This window comes from Tachysurus vachellii, chromosome 20, assembly GCF_030014155.1.
Source record: "Tachysurus vachellii isolate PV-2020 chromosome 20, HZAU_Pvac_v1, whole genome shotgun sequence".
In the NCBI taxonomy this organism is placed as follows: domain Eukaryota; kingdom Metazoa; phylum Chordata; class Actinopteri; order Siluriformes; family Bagridae; genus Tachysurus; species Tachysurus vachellii.
Window position 1 is genome coordinate 12,637,716 of NC_083479.1, and position 13,068 is coordinate 12,650,783.

Below are 13,068 nucleotides of genomic sequence, written 5' to 3' on the forward strand. Positions count from 1 at the left end.
TAATATTTTTTTCAACTAATGTCGATTAATTAACACTGTTTTATCTGTATTTATAATAACCCATATTATTAACTGTGTAGAGTAGCATTACTTGTAGAAATTATACTCTCTATAAGGGAATGTAGCTTAAAAATGTCTTAAAATGCCATTGTACTTTAACTTTCAGGGATTTTTTTTAGATTGTAAAGTTTTTTCTGATAATGAAATAGCTTGTTTCATTAAATTTAGAAATACACCCAGAATGTTTTTAGTACTAAATGACTGACAATTGACTGGCCAATGCCCTAATTTATTTATAGCAATACAATTCCAACTGAATAAATCGGAATTAATTAATGAATAATGTATGCAGACTGAGCAAATAATGTACCCAGACTGAACAAAATGCTGCACAAGAGGAATTGTGAAGCAAATATTGTATTTCAGAATAGAGTATTAGGTGAGAAAATAAAATAAATCTAATTTTTTTGATAACTCACACCACGCAATTTTTAAAATTGGAAATTTTCTAGATCTAGTGTTAGATCATGTATTTACCTGTTTCAAAGGTAGTCCAATTTCCGATACGAATTTTGATACTGCTCATGAAGAAAATTGTCAGATGTTTACTGGTATTTTTTACTATAATATCAATGTCTGATGGTGCTTTTCATAGGTTAATTCAAGAACAGCTAACAAGGTGTTTTTGTTTTTTTGCTCTCTTGAATACAGTTCTTATGATTTCTGGACATGGTTTGTTAATAAGCACACTCTTGTTGGAATGAGAATGTTTTTGGTTAGAGACTATTTTTTTAACCTTATATGGAAATATTTTTCATTGTGTTTATTTTGTTTTTTAAATCATTGTACAACTGCATGTTGTATTGTGGCTTGAATTGCTAATTTTTACAATTGTTTTGTTCTGACAATGTTCTGTCAGAAATGTATTCAATATTTGTTGTTGAAATTCTTCAGAAAATTCCTCTGTTTTTGCTAACATAAACCGGTTATCACAAATGGTCATAAAACGTGCAAAATAGGACCTATAAAAAAGCCATTATCGTTACAGATATCTTATAGAAGACATTACAAAAAACATTCATCAGTTTTATAATGTTTGTTTTAAACTTGGATATAATGTGCTTTTTCTTATTCAACAGCTATTATACCCGAATACTGATTATTACAAATAAATATTTGTACACTAAAAATCATTCAAGAATTTAACCTAATACACATTGGATTAATGTGCCTTGATTTCCAGTACCACAGCAAAAACAGAGGCGTTTTTTAACAGTGATATTGCTGTTCTTTGAATGTTTCATAAAGCTCAGTGCTGGATTAAGTTCATTTTAATTCCATTTAATTTTTCACACAAACGATCATTTACAGATTGTGTTCTGCTACTTATATCTAAGTCCCTCCATAGCCTAAACACCCTCTTTAAATTCTCAAATCAAAATGTTTTTAGAGATCAGATACATATTTCAATATATAACTGGAAAAAAAGAGTTGTTCAAAATATCAGTATTGAACAAAGAAACATTTCTACCTTCAAACCAACCAAGCTGTGAAGTAAAATAAAAAATTATCTGACATTTCCCAAAGAATTTCTCTCAGAACATCCTGATTTGCACTTTAGTAACATCCTACTGTTTCTGGCATTTGAGCTTCACCACAATGGAACTTTATAATAGTAATGTTACATACAGTAATATTGTGTACAGTTATAAATGTTATACTTATATGACCTCTGTATTGGTCAATAGACCAAAACGGAATGCTGACATTTTTAAAAATTTAACCCCTTAAACTCCAGGAAACATTGGTGTGTACAAACTTATATTCCTCACCTTTCATATTAGTTTTACTAATTACTGAACAATATTATATAAGGCATATAACTGATTAATGAGTTTAAGGGGTTAATTACCTTAGTTTTAAATGACTAATCACAGCTGTGTTCTACTTCATGAAGGGTAATACTGGATCAGGGACTGATTTGAAACAAAAACAAAATTGTATCTCAAATCTCACTAAGAACAAAATGTGTTTGTGTAAAATCTCACTAATTGTTTTCTTCCATTCTGCTTCCTTCTCCGAAATTACAACCGCTTGTACATTATATTTATTGTGTCAAAGAAATCAGCAGTGCATGTTTGTCTGTGCAGATCATCTCTTTTCTGTATATGTACTTTTTTAATCTTTCTTATGTGATGGTTGACACTGTATCTGTATCTGTAACTGTAGCTTAGTTACTATTAACCTTAAGGAATGGAAAGTATTTATATCTCAAGACATTTGTATGCACTTTGGAAGGGATAAATATTAAATAATACAGTAGTAAAAAAAAACATGTCTGCTATTCATTCTTGGATTTAATCTCTAAGGACAACATGTATAAAGAAAGGAAATTCAGTGAAAAGCACTTTAAGAAATGAAGATTTTATTAAAACTAAGAATTATATATGGTATTATAAATTAACTGTAATAGTCTACAAAATTAAAACGTATCTTTCCTCTTTGACACTAACATATAATAATTAAAATACATTTCATTTTTCTTTAAAATCTCAAAAAGGTGACGTTTTTAAATAAAATGAACCTTTATAAGGGGAAAATTATAACAGCTAGTAGGAACAGGAAGTGTATCTTGGTTTGTTCATCAATAAGTGACAATGGTTTAACATTTCATTTATAAATGGCATCTCATTTGGCAAAGGTATTTCCGTTGATGGACTCTTGCATCTGTTTCTCGCATCCTATGAAGGTGAGATGTGAGGAAAGAAAACAAACATTGGAACCAAGTATGTTCAGTTAAAGAAATGACCACATGTAAAAACTCCTCACAGGTTTTAAAAGAAGTTTTCTGTAAATCATCTTCCAGCATTACTTTATTTTTTATACAAGGCTTATGAATGAATACATCTCTGTAGGTAGCCTCTCTTTACCCAAACTTTATGTTGTCAACTCTCATTTCCACCCTCTAGTGATCACACAAACACACACACATGCGCACACACGCAGACACACAGGAGTATTTCTTTTGGGATTAGCTTCTGTTGTGAAAAATCCTTGAACCCAGGAATGCCTTAAAAACAGATGTGATATGCCTTAAGAGAATTATGATTGGAGTCATAAGACACATAGGAATACACCCCAGATGTTGTAATAATTTTAAAGTAATATATAACTAGAGAATATATTAACCACACTTGAGTCAGAGGGTGGATAAAAGAGGAAATGTTTATTATAGTAACTTAGTAAACAGGAGAAGAAGGAATGTAAACAGGGGATCCAGAGCCAGAATCGGAGGGAGAAGAAGGAATGTAAACAGGGGATCCAGGGCCAGAATCGGAGGAAGAAGATGCCAAGGCGGGAGAGAGAGGACGAATATAGGCATAAGGAAGCAATGAGGGAGGAGGAGATACAGGAGTAGAAAACTCAGGGCAGCAAGGCAGGGCAGCATTAATTAAAACTCAGGGCAGCATTAATCCTCAGGACGTCTGTCATGAAAGACTGAGAGGCAAATGTGACATTGAGTTGGAAGTAAAGCTCTTTTGAGCACATTTTTAATAACAATAACAAAATTGTTATGGAGAATGAAGAAGACCATGGTTCCCAGACCTTGGCTCATAAATTTTTATGTAGAATGAAGAAGACCATGGTTCCCAGACCTTGGCTCATAAATTGTTATGTAGAATGAAGAAGACCATGGTTCCCAGACCTTGGCTCATAAATTGTTATGAAGAATGAAGAAGACCTTGGTTCCCAGACCTCGGCTCTGGGAACTAAGGGGAGGAGAATCCATAAATGGGCATGTGGGTAAAAGGCAGACCTTGGTTCAGGGAAATAAGGGGAATTTAGTGAACAGGATGTTAGGTCATTTAGAAAACGTAGGAGGTAATTCCGGTAAATAAGGAGATATGAGGAAGGTCACCAGGTGGAACTTCACCGTGGGACTTTGAGAAATACTTGAGAACTTGCCTGAGAGGATGGGAACCAAAGAGGAGGCGCCTAGAAGCGCCAGGGTATATATTGAGGAGATTGTTTGGGGTGAGTGTGTGTTAAAAACTTTACTTTGCAAGAACGTCTTGAGAGTTTTGTTTTTGATTGCATGCAGATGCTCTTCATGAAGATGCTCTTTTTGGGTTTTTCATTTGTTAACTTGGCAATTTCTTTTAGAGAATTGTTGGCTGATTGACCACAATAAAGAAGTTTGCCCATTCTCATCCAGGTCTGAGGAGTTTTCTCATTGTTTTGTTTGTAGTAATTATAAAGTTATCATTTAAATCTAACTAAAACAGTCTATATTAACCAAAAGTCTAAGAGTATAGGTCACCCTGCGATATGTCCACTTGGAGGCGGGCACTAAGTTCCAACATATTTAATGGCGCGTGGGGCTCGATAAGGGACGGCGGAATCTGCGTCCAGAACCGGGTCCACTCTCTCTGAAGGGCTACAGAGGCCGGCCATAACAACGAGGTAAGCAGACGCCTGTTATATTCAAAAGTCTGTGTATAGTGAATCTGTGGCCTGACAGGTGAGGGGTGGTCCTGGAGAGGAAGGCAGACAGCCACCCTCGAAATCAAGAACCCCTAAGGGTGAAATAAAAGACCTGGATGAGAAAAAGCAAAGGGAAAGTCCCATAAGTATATAAGGGGGGTGTAGTTTTTGTATTGGTTTTGATTTGTGACTGTGTGTGGGTGGGTGAAAAATCTCATGAGTGGATATTTATTTATTGCAACAGATATAAAAATTCCTGCGGCGTACCGCTGGTGTGAGTGCTATTAAACTCACGGACAGGGGCAGAACGGGCAGGTGGTGAAAACGCGTTAGTCCCTAGATACCGCTGTCAGGTGAGACAAGTCTGCTTGGTAGGGATGGGGGGCCCCCGGAAGTATACGGTAAAGTATACGGTAATGAGTATACGGTAAAGTATATGGTAATTAGTATACGGTGAAGTATACGGTAATATGTGTATGGAATTGTTTATGTGCATATGTGAATTGTTGAACCGAATGACGATTCGGTTTGATGTTTGATGTAGTAAAAGTAATTGCAAGATATTGTTAACTCCATAATCCGAATGGAGGAGGAATGGTTGTGTGTAATATACCGTAGGCATATTGGTTGGACAAATTGACAGGGAGTAAGGAATTGCCATTGTGGGTAATTAAATGTTTTTTGGACTTTTGAGGTAGAAAGTCCCAAAAGAAGAAAAGAGGTAAGTAAGCACGACACCAGTATTGTATAAAGTAGTAGAAAACAATACTTGAATAAAAGTACAAGGATCATACTAGAAAAAGACTTTGGTAGAATATTTTACCTTATATTATAATATAATACCTTTTATAATAGTACTTAAGTATACATCCTAAAAGTATCTTATATTTACTGTACTTAAGTATCAAAAGTAATTTTCTGATACTTAATGTACTTAAGTAGTTGAAGTAGAAATAAGAAGTAAAATTTCAGTGATTTTAGGTAAGCAAAAGAGCAAGGTTGAGGATTTCATCTTTAGGGTTTTTAGCCCTCAGTGTGAATTTAAAGCAAGAGGTTTATATTATATCTTATATGACTACATAGTCAGCAAAAATTATGGTATTATGTAAAAGGGCAGAAGTGGACACCAAAATTTGAATTAGATCAGTTCATGTATGTGTGCAGTCTCCACAGTGTGCCCAGTGAATGTAGTCATTAATAAAAAATAAATAAATAATAATATCGACAAGACAAAGACCAGAGCAATAAATATTACGTTTATGTAGTATTGCATGGAGTGTTTGCATTAATGTTTTGTTTGTGCTGTAACTGTGGTAACAAGAATAGTGACATTTCACTGCGGTTGGATGTTTTTGCGCTCTTTCCAGCTCTGACAGCGCGTGCGTAATGCAATCCAGTCTAGGAGCAGTGTAATCTCCCTTATGGCATTCGTCTGATTTTAGTTTGCAGTAACGAGTAACGAAGACGCTTAGTGGAAATATAACGGAGTAAAAGTGAAAAGGTTAAGTTCAAAATCTAAAAAGCGAAGTACAGATTTTTGAAATTCGGACTTACGTAAAGAAGTATTTGTACTCTGTTACAGTATAACACGGCACGATACGCAATATTCAGCACATCCGGCTACACAAAGGATTGCATGAAGAGCAGTTAATATCCTGAGTAAAACGAGATAGGAGAATTATTTTGTTGCATTTTATATACAAGAACAGTCATCATCATACTGCGTTTGAGTTTTAATTCCTCTTAGTAACAACGTCACGGACACGCACAGCTTCGCGCCGCCTCCAACATTTAACTCGTCTACTTCGTCATCAGTAAATCTACCCATCAGTACATACACACACCACTACTGACCTCTACTGGTCAGGACATTATGAGTCATAACATAACAACACAACATACTGTATAACATAGTGGATAGAATAGACTTAAGGTGTGATGAACAGTGGAGTTCAGATATTAAGAAGACAGATTTAGATTTAGAGATTGAAACCAAGGGAGTAAGAATACATTTTTTGACAATTATTATAAGGATAGTATATAATTATATAAGGATAGAAGTGGTGTAGAAAGATACCAATCTGAATTGTTATGAGAAAATAAAAGCGATCTCGAGGCCACGACTGCTGAGCCCAGTATTGAGAGTCCTGATAGAAACCCCTGGTGATCAATAGGCTGAAACACCATTGTGGGATTTTATCAAAAGACCCATTTGATGCAGATGATGAACCAGTTGGGAGAATTTACTGAGTGACTGCAACAATTTAACTTCTTCAATGTAATTTTAACTTTGATTGGATTAATTAACTAATTGATTAACTGGTAGTTTATTTGATTGATTAGTTAGTTAAGGAATTGAATGGGTCAATACTTGGTTGATTATTTAATTGCTTGATTGATTTTTTGATTTTAACCAATTTTAAGTAAAGTTGAAATTCGATTTAATTTTTATTTTACTTTTATTGTACTTATACTTTGATTTCCTAATATCTGCCTTGTTTCTCTTGAGCTATACTAGAAGGAATCCTGCACAACCATGGTTACCAGAAAAAGAATAAGCTTCAGCTGAAATAGTCAACAGTACACAGAAATCCAGAACCACGTGACAGTGCCACAAGGGCGAGACAGGGGTGCGTGATGGGGAAAGGAAAAAGTCTGATCACACCAGCTGCAATTGTAAAAATAAAGCACAAAGATGCTGAAAAGGAAATAAATAAGTACATGAAAAATGGCAAGAATGGACAAAAGGAGAGTTGCAGTGGCCTAAACAAGGAACATTTGTTGAGGGAATATTGAAGATCTTGGAAAATAATAAGAAAAAAGTTTTTAACCTCTCATATATTGTTTTAGGAAGCCTCTGATGTAGAAAATAAAGATTTGTCAATTTTTCCACATTCTAGTAAGTTTTTAGGGAAATATTATAATATTGAAACTTTGGGCTCTTTGGAAATGAGTTACAATGAATCATCTAACAGTTTAAAGTTCAATTTGTGATGATGTGAGAGGTGCAGTGTCCTTATGTAATGTGTAAGGGGCACAGGCTATTTTGACTACCACTCTGGCCCAAAGTTGTAGAATTACAACATGGACATAACAAGCTCTAAATTTTGTTTTCCAAAACAACTAAATATGTATGTGTTCTAGACATTGTAATAAACACAGGAAAAAGTATGGGAGGAATTTTATTTGTTTGAATCTTGACAAATCCAGTCATGATAAGCTCAACGCGAAGTTTGCAGGTTGGGTGAGTTCATGGCCAGGTGACCGGACAAATAAACACTTCTTCTATCCAATAGCATTATGAGGACAAACAATAGAACCCATTAACTATGTAAATGTGGTCTTGAGGGGAAAAAAAATGTACAGGTCTTTCTTAAAAATTGTTAAAGGTGATGTTGTAATTCTGCAACAGTGGGCGTTACAGGGTCAAAGGGTGAACAGAGTAAAGAACAGGAGAAAGAGAAGGCTACAGCCCCACCATCAGGTGAATGTGAGGAGCAGCTCCAGCCCCATCTTATAACGAGCATTACAAATCCGAGTACAACGCAGTTCAGGTAGCACCACCCCAGGATGGAGGAGTGCCACAGATGGTGGTGACACAACCACAGCCTTTGCCCCCAACTATGATGCAGTATCCCATGGGATACCCAACGAGTTATCCCATGAATCCTCAGTATGCTCCTCAACAACACGGATGGGGACCAGGCAGAGGTCGAGGAAGAGGAGGACAAGGAAGACAACCTCCACAGAGACTGGCCTGGGGAACAGGAGGACAAGGAAGAACCTGCTGGAATTGCAATAACCCAGGTCACTTGAAATAAGATTGTCCCTACTTACAGTATGGAGCACTAGGAGGGGTAATGGGAACCAAGGAAGACAACAGATGCCTGCACAGATGCCTGCTCCAATGTTTCAACAAGGAGCAGGGCAGTCAGGAATGCAGCAAGCACCTGCAGCAACACCACAAGGAGCTGGAAATTGGGCAGGCCAATGGATGGGCCCAGGGTTTCAAGGACAAGCCCCAATACCACTTGGAGGGAGCCCAATGGGCCCAGCTCCAGGAGGAATGTGAAGAGGCCTAGAGAAGCCAGAGGGGGAGCTGGTGCAGTGTACCACCTCATTGCACCCTGCACAAGAACCAACAATTATAGTGGGAATTGGAAATGAAGTACAGGCCCCATTCCTGATTGACACAGGAGCAACATTTACAAGCATTGGAAAAGATGGCTCAAAGCTTCCCCTCACACGTAGAGCAATAAAAACAGTGGGCTTCTCAGGAAAAACTCAGACTCTACGATTTACCGAGCCTCAATGGATTATTGTAGAAGGAATAGTAGTGCAAGCACCTCTACTTTATTCCCCAGACACTCCAGCTAATCTTCTTGGAAGAGATGTGCTCTGTAAACTAGGAGCCAAAATACACTGTGGGCCAACAGGGGTGTGGATAACACTCCCAGAAATGTTAGCTCGACAATACCTAGTAGTAAGCCAAGAAGAGGAAATGACAGAACTGGACAAAGTGTATTGGATGAAAGTCAAGGACAAAGATACGTCAAAAATATGGAAAGAATATTCGGGATGGAAACCATGGTTAAACTACATATGTCCAGATTGCCGTGAGGCTAGAGGACCATGGCATTGTACCCTGAAATATGATGAAGGGGAAAAGATGAAGAATATGCATTGTTATGGGAAGAACGACTAGAAGGAAGAAAACATGACATCAGAACGGACAGCATAATAATTGGTCGGCAAGGAGTAGCTACATATGCCGTACTCCCTGAACAGATTCAAGAATGGTATCAATTTGGAGACGCAGTCTCCCACATCTCTCTGATGATTGGGCAAGGTTTTGAATCAAAAGATTTAGGGCCTATGATGAGAGAAGCAGGAAGGGTAGAGAAATGGAACATGACAAGAAATTCTAGGGTATGTATGTCAGAAGACAAAAAGTTTCTAAAGATAGATTATAAGGGGACAGAGCAGGTAGTAGCTACAACTATGTTAGTAAGTCAGCAAACAAAGATACAAGTAAGAGTAGAAGTAGAGGTACAGATGCCACAAATAGCAGATGAGGAAGAGTTAACAGAAAAGGATGTAGAGAAAGCACTGAGTGAAGTTCCGGAACAACTATGGACTAAGCACGCAACAGATGTAGGACTAGTCAAATCAGCAGGGCTAGCACAAATACAAATCAGACCCAACGCTCCACTACCCTATCAAAGACAATACCAGTTATCCAAACAAGCGGAAGAGGGGATAGGGCCTCTAGGGACTATTCAAGGGTTAGTGGAAGCAGGGGTTTTAATCCCCACTAGGAGTCAGTGCAGTACTCCAATTTTTCCGGACAGAAAGCCTAAATCAGACAAATGGAGTTTGGTCCACGATTTGAGACCAGTCAATCAGATAGTGGTGGCCGAGACCCCAGTAGTCCCAGATCCACACACTTTGTTATCAAATATTCCAGGGGGAACAAAATGGTACACAGTAATTGATCTGTGTTCAGCCTTTTTCAGTGTCCCATTGCACCCTGCCTCTCAGCACTTGTTTGCATTCACTTATCGTGGGCAACAGTATACTTATACGAGGCTGCCCCCAGAATATTGTGAAAGCCCATCGATATTTAACCAAGTACTGACCAGAGATCTGGTGAATTTACAAATGAAGAGCCTTATGGTTCAGTACGTTGATGACTTACTGATTTGTAGCCAATCAAAAGAGCAATGCTTACAGGATTCAATCACAGTACTGAAGGCCCTAGCAAACAATGGGCACAAGGTTAGAAAAGAGAAGCTACAATTCTGCCAGAGAAAGGTGGAATATTTAGGACGAGTTCTAGAAGGAACAACACGAAAGATATTACCGGCTCATGTACAAGCTATACGTGATGCACCACGACCTCAAACCGTGCGCCAGATGTTGTCATTCCTGGGCATGGCAGGGTTTAGTAGACCATGGATATGCGATTTTGCCTTAAAAGTACAACCACTTAGAGACATGATAAAAGCCGCAGATCAGGCTAAACCCAATGCACAGCTGACATGGACACCAGAAGCATTAGCAGCATTCAAGATGTTGAAGTGCACACTAGCCTCAGCCCCAGCGCTGGCTAGTCCAGATTACAGCAAGCCATTTCACCTATACGTGTCAGAAAGACAAGGTTTTGCATCGGCAGTACTAATGCAGCAACAGCAAGGGGTAGGAAAACAACCTATTGTCTACTTCAGCACAGTGTTAGATAATGTTGAGAAGGGCATACCGTCATGTTATCGTGCTATTTCAGCAGCAGCATTTGCATATCAAAAAGCTTCTACGATTACAATGGGTCACCCCGTGACCCTGTATACATCACATGCACTGCATGCATTATTGACAAGTCAAGCGTTCGTAATAACCAATGCAAGGCGCACAGGGGATGATGTAATCCTGTCAGCACCAGAGTTGACAATCGAAAGGTGCAACACAGTAAACCCAGCCGAAAGAATGGTGCTGCCGAGTGAAGGGACTCCACACAATTGTACAGAGTGTAACGGCCACTTTAATATTGTGATATTTTGTGTTACTGTGCCTTTATGAGAGTTCTGTTGACGTGTGCGCTTGGACTGGTGGATGCGCATGCGCGAGGGAGAAGCTAGACCGAAGCGGAGGTGTACAGATTTTGTTGTTTTTACTTCTACCCATATAAAGGCTTTTTCGGGATAACTTGTCGTCTGCCTCGAGTGATCATTTCCTTTTATGCCACCTTGTTTTTCTCCGGGTAAACTCTTACACTCCGTCCACGTTACAAGAGGAATCTGGAAAGTTCCTGAAAGCGTGACCAGATTTAGAGTCCCAACCTCTCCTAGGGGCACAACAACTTTTCTTCATGGATAGATCATGTTATCGTACCAATGAGGGAAACAAAGCAGGTTATGCAGTAATAGAATACGACATCACTGAGAATGTATATCGAACAATTAGCGAGGTGACTGTCCCACAACCATGCTCAGCTCAATTGGCAGAGTTAAAAGCGTTGACAGCAGCTTGTAAGCTAGGAGCAGGAAAAACGTGTACAATTTACACTGACTCAGCCTATGTGTATGGGGTATGTCATGTTTTTGGACCAATCTGGGCACAGCGAGGTTTCCAGAGAGCTGATGGTTCTACTATCACCCATGGACCAGCCATATCAGAACTGTTAGCAGCTATACAGCTACCTAAGAAATTAGCTATCGTGAAGTGTAGAGCTCACAAAACAGATGGAACAACAATAACAAAAGGAAACACTGCAGCAGATGAAGCAGCTAAAAAAGCAGCAGTAGGGGATGGATGCATAATGGCACTCAGAAGAGCCAGATGCTGGTCCAGGAGAGATTTCAATTGAAGATGTTAGGGATACACAAAATACAGCCAATCCTGAAGAAGTAGAACAGTGGAAAAAGCGAGGTGCATTTCAGGACAAAGAGTCAGAAGTATGGAGAGGCGGAGAGGGGTTGTGGGTAGCACCCACAGCCCTGTTACCAATGTTGATAAAGGAAGCCCACGGGATAGATCACTGTAACAGAAGGGTGATAATAGACACTGACAAAGACATCGGGAAAAATTGGTGGTCTCCGTATCTAGCCAGCTTCGTAGACAAAGCACTGAGAACATGTGAGCTATGTGCTAAAAGAAATGTCAGGAAGCATTTCACAGCCCCAATAGGACACATTCCAGAACCCCGAGGGCCGTTTCGACACTTAATGATGGATTTTGTGGATATGGCAGAAAAATCAGAAGGAAAGCGATACATTTTGGTAGTGATTGACATGTTCAGTAGATGGGTTGAAGCAGTGGCCTGTGCCAAGAATGATGCTAAGACAATGGCAAAATTCTTGTGTAGAGAAGTAATCCCGAGGTTTGGTATCCCAGATCAGTTGAGTTCAGATAATGGACCTCATTTTGTAAATAAAGTAATTGAGTCCCTTGCACAAGCGTTGTGCATCAAACATAAGATGGGATGTGTCTATCACCCAAGCTCACAAGGAAGAGTAGAAAGAGCCAACGGCATGTTGAAAGAGAAAATTGCAAAAATATGCCCTAGCACAAGCCTGAATTGGCTACAGGCTTTGCCACTGGCTCTGATGAAAATGCGTTCGCAGACAAACCGTACAACGCACTTGACACCTCATGAAATGGTGACAGGCAGGCCAATGCCCGTGGCTTTTACACGAGGACCCTATAAGGGCCCATCGCTTGAACAGTTGGAAGGCTAAATGTCAAGCTATGTGAAGCATTTAACCCATAGCCACAGACTCTTGTGTTCTCAGGTGAGTCCGGCTACGCATGGAACAGTAGTAGAGGAACCACGTAACCAGGTAGAACCAGGAGACTACATGTACATCAGAACATTCAAGAGAAAACATTGGAGACAACCAAGAAGAGAGAGACCTTTTAAAGTGGTGTTAGCTGCCCCCACTGCAGTCAAGGTCGAAGGTAAGGAATACTGGTATCGCCTTAATCACTGTTGTCGTGCGACAGCTGCAGCAGATACTGGGGAAGAGCCCCCTTCAGACACTGGGGAAGAACCCTCAACCTCAAAGACAGGGGCGCAGCCCCAAACAC